The following is a 9,891-nucleotide window of genomic DNA, read 5'->3' on the forward strand; positions in this document are numbered from 1 at the left end:
TTTGCTCAATACAATTTCTGTACAATAATGTGCTGTTGAAGGCACCGTTCATACTCCATTGCCAGGTGCAAATGCCAAACACACAGAACTATACAGTGATTGTGTTTTTTCACTGTATGTGAACCACTTGCGGTTGGTGCCATGCTTGCTGTGAAAAACTTTAGCTACTAGGTGGTGTTTTGTGGGCTGCTGAGGATGGTAATTGAAAAATGTGTCTAGATCCTGTGCTTGAGGATGAACAAAATAATCAAAATGATAGGCTTCCTCATCTACACTTGCATCTGTGTGCCTCTGGGATCTCTTGGAGGACTGTTGTCTCACTGGATGTTGTCTCTATATCTGCTCTTTCAGCATCTGAATAACAAATAGGGCAGAAGGACATATACCAGGGGTGTCAGACTCCGATTAGGCAGTAGGCCAGATTTGTTGGAATGAGACCTCATGGGGGCCGTCATTGTCAATTCCTTTCATATTTTATTTAATATTTCCAAATTTATTCAAAAATAATGCTTTTTTACTCAGAAAACGTGATACCTTCTCTCAGATAAATCCAGTCCTAATTGAAAGAAAACAAGTGGACAAAAAGATTGAATACAATATTGGGTGATTATATAGCAAAACAAGTGATTTATTAGCTATTTTATTGTAGGCCAGTCATTTTTGTCCGGGAACAGAAAAGGTGTCTCTCTCTCTCTCTCTTGCGCACACACACTCTCTCTCGCACGCTCTCTCTGGCGCGCTCTCTCTTGCGTTCTCCGTGAGTCAGATTCGTTAAGGGCCGGGAGCCGCTGGCCCGTACAGTTAATGAATAACGGATTAAATACGACAGCCTACATTGCACATCCCGCGATGTGACTATCGTGGATTCATACATCGCGATATCGATGCTTAAACGACACCTCGTGCAGCCCTACTGCAAAGTTCTCCACTAAATAAAATACTCTCAGTCTCAAACCAATATCATATAATAATATATAATGAAAAGTCTAAATAAATAACTATGATTACAGTGCAGCATTACCAATCCCAGCTTGTAGGCCTGCTCATATTTAAAAAATATATCTAACTTTTCCAAAGTGTAAAGTGCAGCGTCAACAGTTGCAGTTTTTAGACCTGCTCAGATTTTGTTATTACGCTGGACCGATCGGAATTAAGAGCAAAGGTCTGTTTCAACATGAAGTATAGATTCTGGTCTGTTGGTGACCTCCCTCCATGTCACCTACAGTAGCAGCAGCATGCCAGCGCCGCGTCAGGCACGATTCTGGTGTGTAAAGACACAGAAAACGCGAAGCAGCCGTCACGAAACTGACACGCAGCAAAAAACGCCATGCTCACGCCATGCAGCCAGTGTGTCAGGGTGGGATTTGTGCTGAACACGGAGACTTCCGCCGCTTAATATGTTCGTTTGGAATAACGAAAATGAACCTATGTTCCGCACACAAAATATTGCATTCGGTCATTCGTTACACACATACACCATACCGAAAGCCCTGTACCGAAACGGTCCGGTACGAATACACGTACCGTTACACCCCTAATAATTATGTTGCTAATGCTAATCAGTACTAGGTCTATATCTCTTTACCTGTTGCCACTTGTGTTTGTCCTCCTGAAAATAAATCGGTAAGCTTGGCACATTTGGCAGCATCCTCCTCCAATGCCTTTGTGTAGTGTTATTTAATAGAAGATAAACTCACTAACGTGACAAAAAAAGTGAAGCAGCCAACTGGGAATTCTCTGGGCTTCCCGATTACCCACCCCGGGCCTGGAGCTCTGTGAGACACTTTTTATTGAGGATGGGGGCTTTTTATTTCACTTCTTTTGGAGTGATGTACTCCAACACTCACTAAGTGCAATTAAACAGCTTGATAGATAAAGCCAAAATGTTATATAACTCCGACTGGATTCGTCTGAAAGAAGACAGTCATATACACCTAGGATGACTTGAGGGTGAGTAATTTAAGGGCTTATTTTCATTTTTGGCTGAACTAACCCTTTAACCTACATTGTAGCAGCATGTAAATGTGAGTGAGTTGCATAATGACTGGCATAAAAAGTGTCATTATTTGTATTATAGCAGCAAAGCGTGACTCATTCAGGCCTGCAGGTAGAGGTGTGTGTTTTTCTAAGAGAAGAAAATGACTGCTGCTGACCTTCAGTTTATTTGAAAAATGATAGTTTGAGGCCGTCTGTGAAGTAAGTTTCTCGTTTGTGTGTTTGTAATGTAGCTTCCTTTACTACTAGTGCTTAGTGCGAATGTGATAAAGACTTTTGTTAAATAAGGTCTGCCTCTAGGCCCTGTATCTTGTTCTAGGTGTGATAAGTATCCCTGCATGTAAAGGCAAGCCAGGCCACAAAACCCTCTGGTGCTTGGATCTTCTTTTTTGCTTTTGAAGAATAGAGCTGACTGAAGACACGCATCCTCTCGCCTCAAGGAATAGTTGTTCTATGATGCAGATTAACCATCTAATTACATCTAAATTTAACTGGAACTCGGCCTATGTTGTATCTTTGACTTCAATGAGCACCAGATGTTAAAGCATACAAAGAGAATCACAAGGAGAGAAGGTTGAGAAATTGATTGAGAAATTCAGAAAGAAAGCTAATAACCAAAACCGTCCTTTTATGTAGTCAGCGATTCAATGACTCAGGGGACGGCTTTCATTTTGACAGGCTCAGTGAGCCCAGGATTTCCTCCACTGGCTGCGTGCCCAAAGTTCCAGCATCCCTTCAACAATTAGAAATAAATGTGACAACATGCCAATCTTATCTATGGCAGACTGAGTCCAAACCGGTAACAGTTTCTGATGAGAGATCACAGAATTAAAGCTGCAGTAGGTAACTTTTGTAAATATATATTTTTTACATATTTGTTAAACCTGTCATTATGTCCTGACAGTAGAATATGAGACAGATAACCTGTGAAAAAAATCAAGCTCCTCTGGCTCCTCCCAGTGGTCCTATTGCCATTTGCAGAAATACATCGCTCCCGGTAAGAAACAACCAATCAGAGCTGCGGTCCGCAACTTTGTTTGTGTTCAAAATGTAGAAAAATGTATATAATAAGCGAGTGCACCATGAATCCATTTTCCAAACTGTGTTTTTAGCTTGTCCTGAATCACTAGGGTACACCTATAATAAGTGTTTATATTCTGACTATCTTAGATTGCTTCGGGGGGACCGCGGCGGAGTAACCCAGTACCTTTGTGATTCTTCATAGACATAAACAGAGAGAAGTAGTTCCGGCTACAATGTTCTTCCGCAAGACCGCAGCTTTAACTGCTTGCATGAGTAGTTGCCACTATTGAAAATCACAGTGAAATAAAAATTCAGCCCTTAAGCAAATTTTTGTATTTGTGTGTGTACAGTGCATTACTATAGTGAAGCATTTAGACCAGTCAATTTCACAGCAGTTAGGACTCTTACTGCTCATTGACTTGTGCACAAAATCCTGTGCAGATCAATGCCTTCCTGGATGTACAGTATTAGCTTGATCTGATGAGTGTGACTGTTTTTCTGCCTCAGAGTCTGAAGGGGTGATTTATTATTCACCACTGGTTTATATATCCTGTTTAATATTGAGGCTTTGCCCATGATGTAATATTGGTGTGTTGATATAGCAGTGCCCACTCCTTGCTCTCAGGCCCCAATGTTTACCATGGTTGTTCACTGTTTTTTTTTTTTTCAGTGGTCTGCTTTCAGTTTTTCCAAACCAGGACCCATTTCCCCTACAGCCCTGTGGCCTTTTGAGTTAAGATTTTAATATCCAGTTTGTTTGTGATTAGAAATACTCATTATATTTTATACAGATGTAGGGTGTTTTTGGGTAATGCCTTTTTGTTTTTTTGAGAGATTGACAGGGTAGGGATATTCATTTATGATCATATGGGCAGCACTAAGTTAAAGTTGAATTTGTATGAAATTAGTAATAATAAATGGTGGTTATAATCTCCAAATGTTTATTACAACCACAAAGCTGAAATTATGTCTTTAATCTGTTATCACTTTAACAAACCTCTCATTATAATGTATAAAGCAGATGTTGAGGTTTTTCTTTTTTTGGTTTGGTTGGTTTGGAAGAACATCTGCTGACTGCATAATTTACCCCAGTTTGTTTGACTCACTTTGTATTTTTTTTCTTTGTCTGTTAATTAAGTATGAGCTTAGTATGTGTTAGTAACCAAAACTATGAGTTGGGTTTTGCTTTTAGAAATTTGGTGTTGTGTTGTGCTACCAAACAGAGATGAATATTCTGTTGCACTATGAGGCAGTGCTATGATTTTTAAATTTACACTTGAATGGGTTGTTGTGTCACTTTTTGACTGATTGACCATGGGGACACATCTATATTGTGAATGGAAGTGTTTTTCTTTTTTTTTTGTTCTTTTTTTGGTTCAGGCATTCAGTACAATGCAACTTTGTATCATCAGCAGCATAACCAGGATGTTGAATAGGCTTTTTCTTATTTTATCCGATTAATCCACAGTTGTCCTGATCAAGTTCAGGTGATGGTGTGGAGAAAAACATCCAGTCTGTTGATTGGCTTATCAGCTATACTAAAACCAGGGTTCCTTTTTTTTTCTTCTTCTTCTTTTTTTGAAATTGTTCAATTAAATTTAAGGTGATTAAAAAGTTTTAAGTATCTTACATGGTTTAATAAAAGTCATTTTATAGTTTTAAGAGGTCTCTTTATATCTCATAAACAACCAGGTATGGAAAACAGGATTTGTGATGATGATTAAACATCAAAAGGCTATAACTAAATGTTGTGGGATGTGTCTTTAATGTGTTTAGTTTAGTACAGCTCAGTGTGTTTGTGTGAATGAGAGTGAGTGAGTGCGCGTGTCCGAGTCGCGCCCCTCCCTCCTGTCTGATCCCCGCGAAGCAGCGGATGTGTGTGTGTGAGGCTGATACGGTGACCGGTGCAGGTAGTTAGCTGTGTGCAGCGTATCTCAGTGCAGCCAGCAAAATAAAGCACCTAAACTCTTCGGCAAGACGGCCTCTTTGTTTTTATATGCTACCATCGCACTAAGCAGCGTGAAGTTTAGGGAGTTAACCCCAGGAGGAGAACTTCTGGCCCTGGAGAAGACGGATCTCCCCTGTGTCTCCCAACCACGGTTAGGAAACAGAAACGGGAAAGGTTAACATAAATAAAATATGATGAAAATCATATGAAAATCAGGTCAGGACAAATCAAATAACAATATGGACTATTGTCTGTGAATACTAAACTGCAAAAAGACTGTTTAAATATGAATCCTGTATGTTTTGCGTGTCTCTGTGTGAATGAATGGTGCAGACGTTCACTGTGTTTTTAATGTCTGCTGAAAACATATTACTACATCTTACTACATCTTTCTTTTTGATCTTTAGTAATGGCTGGCTGGAATGCAGCTTTATGCACAGCTGCCAGCCTGCATTGAGGACAGCAGCTTCAAATACCTTTTTGCTGCTCAACAGTGGATTTTTTTTTAGTAGCTGCCTTTTTAATATATTTAATTAGTTTGATATCTAAATTCTGAGTTCTGTGCTTTAAGTCACTCACAAATCTTTTTGTTTCTCTATTCAGTTTCAGGTTTCATGCTTTTCATCTTTAGAAAGATTTTTCTTCCTCCCTATATTGCATAAGATTGTGTGGTTTGCTTAAGTAGTATATTTTATCTCCCTTAACATTTTGTTCCCTGAAATAAGAGTCCTGTTGCTATTATACAGGCCCTCTTTTATACTTGTAATTAAAAGTACAGTATTATGCATAAAATCTATTTTCCCCCCAAGATATTATTAGTATTTTGGTTAGACGATAACAATAAGTATTTAAATCAACAAACTCTTGTGACTTCACTATGAGCTGCTATGTCAAAGGAAAAGAAGATCAACACATTCAATATTAATATATTTTAGTTGCAACAACAGAATAATCTATTTATTGCCTTTCTTTAAAAAAAAAAAAAAAATTCTACTGGCCCAGTCAGGCCAGTGGTACAAATTTTTACTTGCCCTGCTAACATTTTTAAAGGTCCCGCCACAAAACGGTAATTGTCATTGTTATCTAGAATAATAATTGTTTTTGTCCCATGTTATCTTATATTCTAATAAATAAGCTTATAAAACACCAAACTTAAATGATGATTGATTCCAATTTCAGTATCTCCTGTATAATGTTTAACAAATCTATTTCAACACCTGAGGCACTGATACTGTACAATGAGCTCTATGACCAATGTATGGCAATGCAGGTTTTTTTTTTTTTTTTTGCCACATGACTAGACAGTTTGTTTGACATCTTTACTTAGTGATTATTTTGACTTATGTCTGTTCTAGAGACATGTTAGAACTTTTTTAAAAAGCTCTATTCATTGATAAAGGTTTTCTCTTGGAAATAAATTAAAAATTTGTACTGAATGCATTTATGACTGTAAAGCATGTTTCAGGCCCAGCATGAATGTCTGTAAAAATCCTGATTTGAGCATCACTATAAATAATTCTACATGATCAAAAGAAGGCTTTTAAAAAGATCCTGTGATCGACGATTGGTGAACGGCTCCAAAGATCCTGATTGAAGCACCCTTACAGATATTGCAATGATAAATCTGTCAGTTGTTGTTGTTGTTGTTATTTTTTCATTACTACTGTTTGTTACTTTTAAAATGCAATGATCTTGCCATGAAAATAGCCACAAAACTCTTTATGGTACAGTTAATTACTGATGTTATTGTGGCACAGTGAATGCAGAGTAGAGAGCACTATGGATGGCACCGTGTCCTCGCCGTGGTGCCATGATTTTAAATGCTTTAAACTGTGAATAGGCACGCAATCTTTGTGTTGTCATTTTATTTGGAGGTTCTGGTCTGTCATAAGTTAGAACCAATAGTGCAATCAACCTCGCCTACAGTGATGAGATGATTAGTGATAGTTTAGTAAGACCGTTTCCTCCCACAACACCCCAAACACAGCCCTTTCCCTGAACTCTAATTGCATAATGTTTGTGTTTCTGCTAGAAGAATCAGTCATCTGCTGTCAGTCCCCACAACAGGCTACCCAGAATTGCAGAGGAAATGTATCACTGTGTATATTTGTGTGTGGACAAAAGTGTTCTTTGTGAGCAGGAGAGTAGAATGGGGTGGTGCATTTGAACTGCCTGTTCCTTGCTGTAGGTGGAGGTTTTGTTGGCCAGTGAATCAGACTGATTCAAGGCATGGCGCCTGGTGGCATTCCTAAACTTCCCACTGGTGACTGCAAACAAACTCCACCCACTGACCACTAACCCTCCCAACCATGCCACTGCCCACATGTTATGTCATGCCTGACATCATAGAAACACATACCATACAGCAAACAGTACACCCTAATGCCAGCCTGCACAGTGATATTTAGAAGTTCCTCCTTTTAATCCATATGGTATGGGTACTATATTCCTCTGACATCAAAAGCTATAGATAGCTGTGTTTGTTTCCTTATTGAAACTATAATTTTTTTTATTTTGTTTGTTTTTATCTCAAATTAAGGCCCAATCGCAATTCTACCCCTTAGCCCTTCCCCTTTCCCGATTCTCTTTTGGTTGGAGGGGAAGGGGTAAGGGGAAGGGCCAGATAGCCCTTCAAACAAAGATTTTTCAGGACCACACTTCAAACAAAGGGGTATGAATTATCTTGGCAACATGGCTGCTACAGCGAACAAAAAGACACATAAATGTAAGCTTTTTTGGCATAAATAAAGATTTGAACGAAAAGTAACAATTTGTTTTATGTTACATTCAATTGACTGCATGATAGTGTCACAGCATATGTCTGATCAGGGCGATAACTGCCGTAGACTAATCCCCTCAATAATTAGAAATCGCTAAACCATTTTCTCAAATATTGCCTATTCAACAGAGAGAGAGAGAGAGAGAGAGAGAGAGAGAGAAGGAAGTTGTGTGTATTCGCGTCTGTGCTTTTATCTTTTTAGAGTGAGTTTTCTTAAAAACAGCGATTGTATCCTCTCGTCCCTGGAAAATATAATGTAGCGATTCAGTATTTAAACTGTATTTCAAAAAAGTCATGGGGCAGTGTTGACAAGTTTATTTTCTCCTCGATGTGTGAGCTGCATGATTTCAGATACGTAAGAGTTAGATAATGAATGATGACGTGTGACGTCATGGTAGTGGTGTCCCAATCCTTAGGGGAATATTTTCTCCCCTACCCCTTATTAAAAAAAAATCCCTGCCCACTTACAAAGAAATGAATGGGCTAATTTTAACAGAATATCAACCAAAAATAAATAAAATCCAGAAAAACATAAGTTTTGATTTCTCTAAATCCTTAAGGTTTCTTGGCTGTTGCTTGGCACCTTGAAATTTCAGCTCCCTTCACATTTCTTCTATAGGATTAAGGTATGGAGACTGGATAGACCATTCTATGACCTTAATGTGCTTAATCTTGAGCCACTCCTTTGTCGCGTTGGTAGCATGTTTTTGGGTCACTGTCATGATGGAAGACCGATCCAAAACTAGGGTTGGTATTTGTCACGGCGCGGTAGGGGCAGCGCCTTGGAAAAAACAAGGTCAGGGTAGAGTCCTGCACGGGTTCGGGTGACCCGCAAATTAGGCTGAAACGGGTAAAAAATATCCAACTGTGTCGGATACGGGTGCGGGTCGGGTCGGACACAGGGAAACACGGGTCTAAACACGGGTTCAAAACAGTCACGTGCAAACGTAAAAGTAGGCCTACGTTCCACTTTTTTAAAAAAATCACCACGGCGCGAACGGCTGCATGAGTCATAGTTAGCAGACGTTAAGATCAGTTAAGATCAGCCAGCTGTTTTTTTCCCCGTTGTTTTTGTTTTCCATTCATATATATATATATATATATATATATATATATATATATATATATATATATATATATATATATATATATATATACAGAATCTGAATTAAAATGTGTTTGATTTAAGCCTATTTTAAAATTTGTGTCATAAAATTATATTGCGCATAACGCGATCGTTATAAAGGTGTTTAAACAACAATACACTTCCACTTGCATGTATTTGACAATCGGAATATCAGATATTTCATTCCATAGCTAACACATTTGTGAATACTGGCCTAATCTAGGCTATCCAGGGTTGTTGTTTTTTTGACTTTGTGCAGCTCATTCACATGCGCGCTCTGGCTCTGGGCAGATCCGCCTCTCGCGATGCTCAGCTGTGAACGATTAATAAATGGGTGCGTTCGACTTGAAGCACAACCTCAGACGGTGGTATGATTCGCTCTTTTGTTGTTCTGTTTTCTTTCAGGATCAAAAATACAACAAATAAAAGCGTTTATCTGTATTTCCGACTGATGAGAACTATGCATATACATTCATAAATCAGTCAATTTTGTATTTTATTATGAGATATTTTATTCTAATGTGATCAGTGACTGATGGACCAAAGAGCACGTATTTCAACATTTGCAGTAAAAAAGTGAAATATAAATTATCAGAAAATGCATTTAATACCAGTATATTGAAACGTCTGTTTATATAGCCTACTCCATTAAAGGGGGGGTGAAATGCTCGTTTTCACTCAATATCCTTTTAATCTTGAGTACCTATAGAGTAGTACTGCATCCTTCATAACTCCAAAAAGTCTTTATTTTTATTATATTTATAAGAGAAAGATAGTCTGTACCGATTTTTCCCGGAAAAACACGAGCGCCTAGAGGCGTGACGTGTGGGCGGAGCTAAAGAATCACGAGCGTGAGTAGGCTTTTGAGTTGAGAGCATGTGGAAGCTGTGACACAGATCCAGAGGCTGAAATTTAACAAGAGCAGCATCAGCAAAGGCGGTATGCTATGTGGTATGTACTGAAACTGTATATATTTGCTTAGTGGTTTTGGAAAATGACTAAGTTCCACTTTATGTCGTC

This window comes from Carassius auratus, chromosome 2 (genome assembly GCF_003368295.1).
Source record: "Carassius auratus strain Wakin chromosome 2, ASM336829v1, whole genome shotgun sequence".
NCBI classification, from domain to species: Eukaryota; Metazoa; Chordata; class Actinopteri; order Cypriniformes; family Cyprinidae; genus Carassius; species Carassius auratus.